General features: G+C 54.6%; 1 protein-coding gene across 2 annotated transcripts in view; it reads right to left on the reverse strand.

The window, feature by feature from the left end:
- Positions 1-4732, reverse strand: part of ZHX3 (zinc fingers and homeoboxes 3) — a 45591-nt gene extending 40859 nt beyond the window's left edge. For both annotated transcript variants that reach the window (XR_010434815.1, XM_064673608.1), the window contains exon 1: positions 4592-4732. The gene's annotated coding sequence lies outside the window, so the exon portion shown is untranslated. The remainder of the gene's footprint in view (positions 1-4591) is intronic.
- Between the last annotated feature and the right edge of the window lie 4557 nt (positions 4733-9289).

Raw genomic sequence — 9289 nt, forward strand, 5'->3', positions numbered from 1 at the left:
GCAATTGTAGAGCACGAGCCCATAGGAGATGCACAGATTTGCAGATGGAAAGAGAGATATACAGGACTGATTACATACAATTATTAATGTGAGCTTCTACACCCCTGGAAAAAAGCACTGAATGTGCTTAAGAAGAAACAAAGCAGGGAAAAATAAAATGACTACCCATTCAAGTATTTGTGCAACATTGGCATGACACCTTAGGCAAATAAATATTTGCTTGACCTATTTCCAAGAGAGAAGTTTTTCATAAGTTCCATGAAAACCTCTTTATTTCTTGAGGCATGAGAGCGGAGCATGCGCGAGCATCCCGCACGCCAAGCCAGGCTCCGGGAGCGACCAGCTCCCTTCTTATCCTTCCCACAGGAGTAAAGTGATGCCCTTTACACCAGTGGGACAAAATCAGCCTGAAAACAACATCAAGATATTCAGTCTGGAGAAGAAGAGATAAAAGACACGAACACAAATGGCAAAGAGCAACCTCCTCTCCCTGGAAGCCCCTTTCAGCTGATCCATCTGCCTCTTGCCCAGTTCATTTTTGAGTGCTCGCAGTTCAAACCTGTCCCTCCCAGGCTCTTTATTAAGAAGCCAAACACCAGCCACCCTACTCCTGACATGGCCCTCTCAAGCACCTCAGTATTAAAAAAAAAAAAAGCAATCAACCCAAAAGCTCTTCCCCTTCCCCCAAGCAGCCCAGCAGCAAGGCAGCCCCATCACCCAGACCGAATTTTCTGAGCATTACTGGGCAGGAGTGTTTGGGTGGAGCTACAATGGAATCTTTTGCAATCTCAACACCATGTTATTTTATTTCATTTTTTTTCCCCAAGCAAGTGCACACATGAGGGGCCTGGCTGGAGCAGCAAGGGCAGTGCTCGCCTGCAGCAGGAGGAATGTTACAGAAGCCATGACTGCAACTGGACGCACAGTTTAGAAGGCTCATTCTCCAATTTTTCTACTTCTGATTAAAATAAAGTAGGAATAAGGAGTGGAGAGCACATAGATAAAAGGGATTTCAGTTACATGTCCCATTATTGTGCTTGTAGGACAAAAAGAGGGCACCCTCACACTGTGTCCCTCTGTGGACAGGAAGGAGACACCGTGAAGCATTTGAAGGGCACAAGAACATCTTCCACGTGGAGATGAGCCATGGCTGCAATGGCTGTGACTGCCTCTGGTGACAACCCAACCACCTCAGCTCTGCTCTTGTGCCGTGTGTCATCACCAGCTCCTCTGGCTCCACCAGTCCTCCTCCAACCAGGCCTTCTCAGTCACTTCACACAAACTCACTCCACTTGCATTTTAACCGTTGCTATTTAGAACATTTGTCCAGGGGAAAAAAGAGAAAAAAAAAAAACAAAGAAAGAAGAGGAGAAGTACAAGACTTTTTTTTTCCCTTTATAATTAGAAACATCACTCCTTTCCTACTCAACAAAGCCAGAAAGCCATCACAGCTCCCAGAAGGAGAGAGACTGCCGACCTTTACCACAAACACCATCAGGCACCAGCAAGCAGGATCTTCTCCAAATTAGCCTCCATAACAGAATTAGGCTCTTTCCACCTGAAAGAGGTGTCTAAGTTACAAACATAATCATCCTGGGCTCTTATGTGGTTACTGCAAAGAGACAGGCAACTCAGTGTGATTCTGAGTCTATACAGGGCAAATCATCCTTAGGATGGGCAGGGTGGGGGGAACCTGGACCTGGCTTTGCCTTCCTGCTCTCCCAACCAAATCCCTCTATTCCAGGGTCACACCAGCTCCCTGTAAGAACAAGGGCAACAATAATTTACGTTAACCATGAGCAAACCAAGGACCTCTCCACAGGGTGAACCTCCCTTGTGCTTTTTTTACATGCAAATCTGGTGGCAAAGACAGAAAGGAGTAATAATATCAGGGGAGAAGAAGGAAGGGACCTGCTGTGGCAAAGTGGGTAGCAACGAGCCAACCCATGGAGGTTTGCTTGCACAAGCTGGGGGCAGGATGGGGGGAGACTTCTGCTCCCACCTTCTGCCTTTTGTTTGCACAGATTTCCACAGACCCTCAATTATTTGTCTCCTCTCCCAACAGTTTTCTGGGAGAGCTGACAACCTGACTGCATTCGGCAGGGAGTGGGCAGCTCAGTCCCTGGAGGGGATGGATGTGAGCGGGTCTTCCAGGGCTCGTTGCTGCCCAGACACTGCCCCACATTTGGGAATAGCCAGCAATGCCCCTGTGCAACAGCCTAGCACGGAGCAGTGGGATCCTCATGCCTGGAAACCTGGAGGAGGTCCTGTGGGACCAAGACACTGCCATGCCCTGCAGACGATGCTGCCTCCAAACCCGTCCCACGGCACACACAGACACAGGCCCACGTCCCCAGGCTGGACTGCAAACCCAAGTTGTAGATAATTCCAGGAGCTATTAGAGGAGCTGCTTTTACATAGAAACACCATAGTAACCAAGGCAGATGATAAAGCCTGCATACACAAGGGGACCATGTTTTTGGAGGGGAGGAAGAAGAGGTTTAAATAGAAGGAAAACCCTGAGGAATGAGGGGACACACTTGTATAAAGGAGAAACCTGAGCCACACTGCTGTTTAAATCTCCCCACACTGACAACCCTGGCTCTCACTGACAGCTCTGCTCACCTGCTCCAGGCTGCCCTGCTCCAGGCTGTCAGCACTGTCTTCATCCATCCTTGCACCTCCCTGACAAAAGCCAGCAGCCCCCACGGGGCTGGTTCCACTTGGCTTTGCAACAAGGATTTTATTGAGAGGGATGTGCTCCCATGAGTGACTTTGGGGCTTCGAGTTACCACAGCTTTCCTACAGTAGCAAGAACTGCGGAGGCTGAGCCCTGTCAGAAAAACCTATGCTAAACCCCAATCCATCTATAATGTAATTAGCACCAGCTACAGATTAAGCTGTATCTGAAGCAAAACGCCATTCAACGCCTCCTCTTTCCTACCCCCAAAGGTGGGTCAGGACTCCAGAACTGTGTGGGCATCCCTGTGCTGCGAGTTACTGGGATGAACTAAGAGGGAACAATAAACAGACTGAAACAGTCTGCTCCCTCCTCTCAGCTACACATCCCTAGTTGTAAAATACATCAAGGTCACAGACCCAACCTAGTTAATAGAAGTTATCATAAAATTGCTGTTTTCATCTATGGTAAATAAAATGCTTCTGAGCATCAGGGGTTTTCCCCTCCTTCTCATCTCTTAAAGAGAGATTAGTTTAGAATAAGCTGTTCCAGATAACAAAGTAAAACTTCTGGCTTCCTATCCATGAAGAAACGTTCCTCAGGACACTGTGATCCCTGTTTGGGGACTGCAGCCAGACTAGGTGGTCAGGGAGCAGGGAAACCCTCCCTGTGCAACTAGAGCCACTCTACAGCAACGGGCAGAGGGAAAACCCACGGATGGGCAGAGCTCTTGCCTTTAGTGGGGCAGAAATGGGAAAACACAAGCTTGTATGTGAGTTTTTCCAGGTACGTCACATGGCCTAACGAGACTCATCACCTACATCACCTACCTCTCCCCCAAAAGTTTCCCATCTCATAATCAGAATAGCAGAGAACTCCTCGGAAAAACCTTATTGCTTGAGACTTGAGGGCACAGACTAAGCATGCCCTGAGCAGGAAGACGAGGTTACTTCTCACACAGGCCAGCTGGACAAGCAAATGTGACACCCGAGGGGCACACACCCACTCTCCACCTTGGATCCACGTCCCATCCAAAGGGACAACCTCTCCAAATCCGTCGCTTGGAGCGGAGAGGCCTCGCTCTGCTGGCTCCTGGCCACCCGCCCGGCTGGCACCGCGGGAGCCCCGGCTGGGAGCTGGCACGGCCCAGGCAGGACTTCACCCCGGAGCCCAAGGGGGTGAGGTTTAAACCACCGTCCCCAGCCAGGCAAGGAAAGCGGCGACTGGGCAATCTGGGGTTTAGCCCCAGCTGCACCACGGATTTCCTGAGCGGCCCCGGGCACCTCGCTCAGCAGCCACTCGGTTTTCCTACCTGTGCGAAGAGGGAGATGTGCCTGCTCTCATCCCCGTTTGTCCCAAGGCCAGGCACGTTAAACCCGGCATCGCTGCAACACCTGGAGCCACAGAAACCCCCGCCGTGACCAACCCTCGCACCCCGCATATGCAACGCGAGTGGGCTCCGCTGCCACGCCGTCCCCGGAGCGAGCAGCCAGCGAGGGCTGGGAAAAAACCACTTTTCTTCCTCTAAAATCCCAGACTAGAGCAAAAGCAGCCCAGAGCACCCCGCGGGGAGAGGGGTGCCGAGCCGCCCCACGCAGCCGGGCGGGTCCCGCAGAGCTCCCGCAGCGGCGGGACGGGATTTTAATTGCATTTATTCCAATTTCGGTGGCTGGGGAGCCCGCGGCAGGGCAGCGAAGGGCAGCTCAACCCCCGGCCCGGGCAGGGCAGGGCAGGGCGCACCGGGGCGGGGGCTCCACGCGTGTCCCGACCCCCGCGCGCAGGGCAGGGGGTGCGGGCGGCTCGGCGTCGCTGCCCCGCACCTGCCGGGGGGCTGCGGGGCCGGGGGGCAGCGGGTGCGGGCGGGACCGAAGCGCGGGGCGCGGGACCCTCCCCGCCGCGCCGGGCACTCACCCGCGGCAGGTCCGTGGTGGCAGCTCGGCCGGGCTGCGCTCGGTCCGGTCCGGTCCGGCGGAGGCCCCGGCCCCGAGCGCGGGGCGGGCGGCGCGGCGGGGCGGGCGGGCGGGCGCCGCCGAGCCCAGGCATCGGCGGGGGGAGCGCGGGGCGGGCGGGCGCGACACACACCGGCATCAGCCGGGCTCGACCGCCGGGCGGGGGGGTGACGTCACCCGGGACGGGGCGCGCGTGCGCGCGGGGGGGACACCGGGAGGGTCGGGACAGCCCCGGGATCGGGATCGGGACCGGGATCGGGACCGGGATCGGGATCGGCACCGGGGGAGCTCAGGGAGCTGAACCGGCCCGGCGGGGCTCGGAGGGCTCCCTGTGGAGCTGGAGAAGGACGATGAGTGCGGTCCGTCCGTGATGTCCATCAGCGCTGTCCATAACAGCCCGGGCAGGGCAGCCCTTCCTTCCCGCTGGAGCGGCAGGGATGGTCCCCTTCCCAGTCCCAGCCTGGGCAGGAGGGTCTGTCCCACCCGCGGAAGGACAGAGGCTGGGGGCTCAGGGGTCCGGCCACGGGGGGAGCGGCTCTGGCCCCCCGGGCTGGGGAGGTGCCCAGGGTGCCCCAACCGGAGCCCAGACCGGCACCCCCAGGGCTTTGGCAGCATCACTCACAGCCTGCTGCGAGAGCGAACCCAGCACCGACTATTTTTTTTAAATAAAGCGTGGCTTGGAAAGATTTTGTCCTGAAATCAGACACCGGCTTTTGGACAAAAGATAAAAGATTTTCCAGCTGCCTAAATGTGCACGTCATCCCACTTTTCCTGGATTCAGGGCTGATGGTCAGACTCTGCTCACAGTTACATTGATGTAAATACGATGTCACTTATCTAAAGCTGTTGGCTTTATAGTGCGGCAGCTGGGACAAAAAAGCTGAGGGTTCAGTTCAGAGCCTTCATTTTTCAGGACCATTTTGTGCTTGGGGCTCTCAGCTCTCCCAGTTTTAGAGTGTGGCTGGATTTCTCTGCAAGCCCTGGCTCTTGGAGCCACATGACTGTGTGGGAATCACAGCTTTCTGGTTTTTCTTTTTAAGTGAGCTTGAACCCTTTGTGTTTACAAAAGAAATGTGAACTTCCAACAGGTCAGAAACTAGGAGCCAAATCAGCAGAGCATGTTTTTAAACCAGAACGGGTGGTTTCAACCAGTCCTGCGGCCGTAATCCAGCTTTTTCAATGCATTTGATTGGTGACTGAGGATGGCATTTCCTTCTCTTAGGCAAAATGGCTTTCCCACCCACTTCATCACATGCCAGGCCAGTCTGACTTGATCTTTCTGGGAATGGGAAAGAAAAAAAAAACCAAACAAACAAAAAACAACACCACTGTTTTCCTGTTGTATTCCTGGCTCCAGGGCTGGCATGCGGAACAGCTGGACTTCCAGGAGTTGTCCCCACCCCTGAGGGAGTAGAACACCTGAGCCATGCTCCCCATGGCTTTCACAGGATGGGAATTTCACCCCATCCAGCTGTGCTGACTTGGTGTTTCTGCCTCTGCTCTCATCCTGTTTTGCTGAATCACGCCTTTCACAAGCCTCTGGAGCTCTTTGTTGATCCAGGGAAGGAAGCCCCAGCCTGGCCAGCTGAGGGTCAGGAAGCTCTGCCAGCCTTCCCAGAGATCCCTTTGCTCTTCAAAGGCTGTTTCTCCTGATAACAGGAAAGCCCTTTCACATCCCAAGCTCTGGCAGGGATTCCCTGGAGGGTCACAGCAGAGGGATGTCAGTGAGGGATGACAGGCCTGCCAGCAGCAGGGAGCTGCTCCAGGGAGTTGCCTGGCACAGGGACCTTGGAGCTGGTGGGTTGATTGACTGCTGTCAATCCCACATCTGGGTCACCCAGCCATCTCTCACCAAACATCTGGTGCCTGCAGCATCCTGCTCAGAGCATAGCATTGAGGAAAAGGCAACTGCAGCTGTGCCTCAGCCTGCCTGGCCGCTGCCAGGACTGCGACAGCATCTCAGGAAACCCCTGGGTAAGGGGGACACTGGTGAGGGTAAAGACAGAGCAGACCCAGGGAGAAAGGGGCCAGGCTAGTGGCCCTCAGAGGATTGTGCCACAGAGCAGTGAGGTCCTGGGGCATCCCTTCAGTGTGAGAAAGGGAGCAGGATAACACAGCTTCCTGGCTCAGGGGTGGGAAGAGGATCTGAATGTTGCAGATGGGCTTCCAGCCATCAAGCAGTGCTGGTGTCCCCAGCTACTGTCTGAGCACTGTGACTGGAGGGATTTCTCCTGTCCCAGCCCCAGCTTTTTGTCTAAACAGCCAAGCGAGACCCTTTCTGTCAGCTCAGTTCCCCTCCTGTCCTCTGCAGCATCTCTGATGAGCTAAGCCATCAGAGGTCTCAGCCAGCATGAGGACAGGTGGGTTGACCAGCTTCCTGAATCTCTCTCACGGTTGGATTGTCCACTCTTCCTCCAGACATTTCCCCCCAGGCCCATGAAGAGGCAGACAGCAAGGTGGGGATACAAGGAGAAGCATCCCAGGGGACTGCCAGGCTGCTCAAAGATGAGATCAAGAAGCTGGGAAAATCCCAGAGAAATAATGTGATGACTGAGGGAGGAGGCAAAACCCTCACCAACTCCCACCTTGGAGGCAGCTGGAGAATTGGCTGTGGCCTGGCTGGGCTGCAGGAGCTGTTGAAATACAAAGAGGGGTAAAAACAAGCCTATGTTTGACACGGCTTGTGCCCTCTCCCACCCTGTGATTGAAGACACAACTTGTTTTTTTGAGACAGAGGAAAATTTAGGAGTCTCCTGCACAGCCAGTGCCTTGGGTGCTCCCAACTGCCAAGTGGATGGATGGAGTTTTCCTGGAGAGGCCCTGGAAACACTGGGGTTGTGACTTCCAGCACTGTGGTGATGGCACAGCCCACAAGGCAGTGCTGCCCCATGCGAGGTGAAGGCTGTGATCCAGGATGGGTGGGGAGCACTGGGATGCAGGGATGCAGGACAAAAGCTGACAGGATGAATGTGTGTGTGAGCTTTGTGGAATCCAAGGAGCTGAAAATACTGCATCTCAGTTGACTAATGAAAAAATCTGTCTTGTTTTGCAAAGGCTCATTGCAAACATCTGCATGTTGTGGAGTTCCCAAAAGGAGGAAGAAACCTCTCCCCACTGGAGCAGCTCCTGTGGGAGGAGGCAGAGAATGCAGAGAAATTGTGGTGCTCAGGGTTACAAGCCCAGGGAGTGATGGAACTGCAGGGCTCATCTTCCAAAAAAGAGTAAGGAGGAGTAAGAGGGAGTATGAAAAGCAGCTGGCAGGAACCAAGGATAATTTTATGGTTTTGCGAAAAATTACCATGGCAATTAAAAGTGCTTTAAGCTTTTGAAGGAGAAAGAAGGAAAGAAGAGGGAAGTAAAAGGCCCTGGGGCCGGATTGAAGGGTAGGATGGAGAGAGGAACAGCCATCACCCAGCACAGCCATGGCACAGCTGGGGATCTGCTGCAGGGGCATGGGGGATGAGCAAAGATTGGTGTGTCGGGAGCCAGGTGTAAGGGCTGGTGGGAAAAAACAGCTGGACAAGGAGCCTTGGAGGTAAGTGATGGGGAAGGTACTTCTGCAGAGTGCCTGAATGCCAAGAGCTCATTCCTGTGTCCAGAGGGTGGTGGCTTGGAGCCACAGCAAGGCTGAGCTGCCCATATGCTCCTGCTGGCTTTGCTTTCCCTCTCCACGCTTACCTGGTGATGCACTCAGCTGGCTGAGGAAGAAATGGTGTCCTGTGCTGAAATGTCCTCTGCAGCACTTTTGACTAGTTACCAGGCATCTGCAGCCGGGATCTGCCCTTGCTTTTGTGTCCCAGCCCTGGGGTTTGTGTTACAGCCCCAGGGTGTTCAGGGTGTAACCCATTGCCCTGGGTGAGACCCACTGTGGTGGCATCACCAAGCACTAGTCTAAGGACAAAGTGCCTGAGGTGTCACATCCCAAAGTGTCTTGATGGAGGTTCCAGCAAGCTCCTTCCCCGCTAGGCATGAGTGCCTGGTGACCTGGCTACAGGCTGTGGGGTGTGGTGGCAGTGCCAGCCCACCCTCCTCGGGGACCACAGCCGTGCCTGGCCACCCACAATAGCTGCTTTCAATCCAATTTCACCGAGGGGCAGAGCTCTCAGAAACACTAAGCTGCTGGAAAACAGGCTTCCTTCCTCAGCTGATTTGTCACAGCCTTCAGGAAAGTTCCCGTGTTGGGTCTGGGACCTCATGTCCAGGCTGTTCTTGGCATTGGATGGGCATGGGGGGGATCTCCATTCCTCCCTCCCACTGCCATCAGCCTTACCAGTATGGCACAGCTGAGGAAACTGAGGCACAGGGAGGTAACAGAGCTTGCCTGGGAATGAACTGTGGCATTTCTGCAGATCAGCCCATCGGCTGGGACCAATGAGGGTGGTTTGGACCCTTCTTCTCAGGGACTAAAGAGGTCCTAAGCAGCCACCCTCCAGCTTTGGTGCTTCCCTGCTCTCATGGAGCAAGGTCAGCTCCACAACTGATGGGTGGGAGAGCCCTGTACACACACCAGCAAAAGGCCCTTCATCCCCAAAGTGCCACCAGGTCTTATGCAGACCAGGAGCTGCCACCACTCAATCCCATCACTCCAAAACCCAGCAGAGAGGGTGCTGGAGAATCACCTGCACAGGGGTTGGGTGGCCACAGGGCAGAGCCCACACCA

Source organism: Pseudopipra pipra, chromosome 17, assembly GCF_036250125.1.
Source record: "Pseudopipra pipra isolate bDixPip1 chromosome 17, bDixPip1.hap1, whole genome shotgun sequence".
Classification (NCBI taxonomy): domain Eukaryota; kingdom Metazoa; phylum Chordata; class Aves; order Passeriformes; family Pipridae; genus Pseudopipra; species Pseudopipra pipra.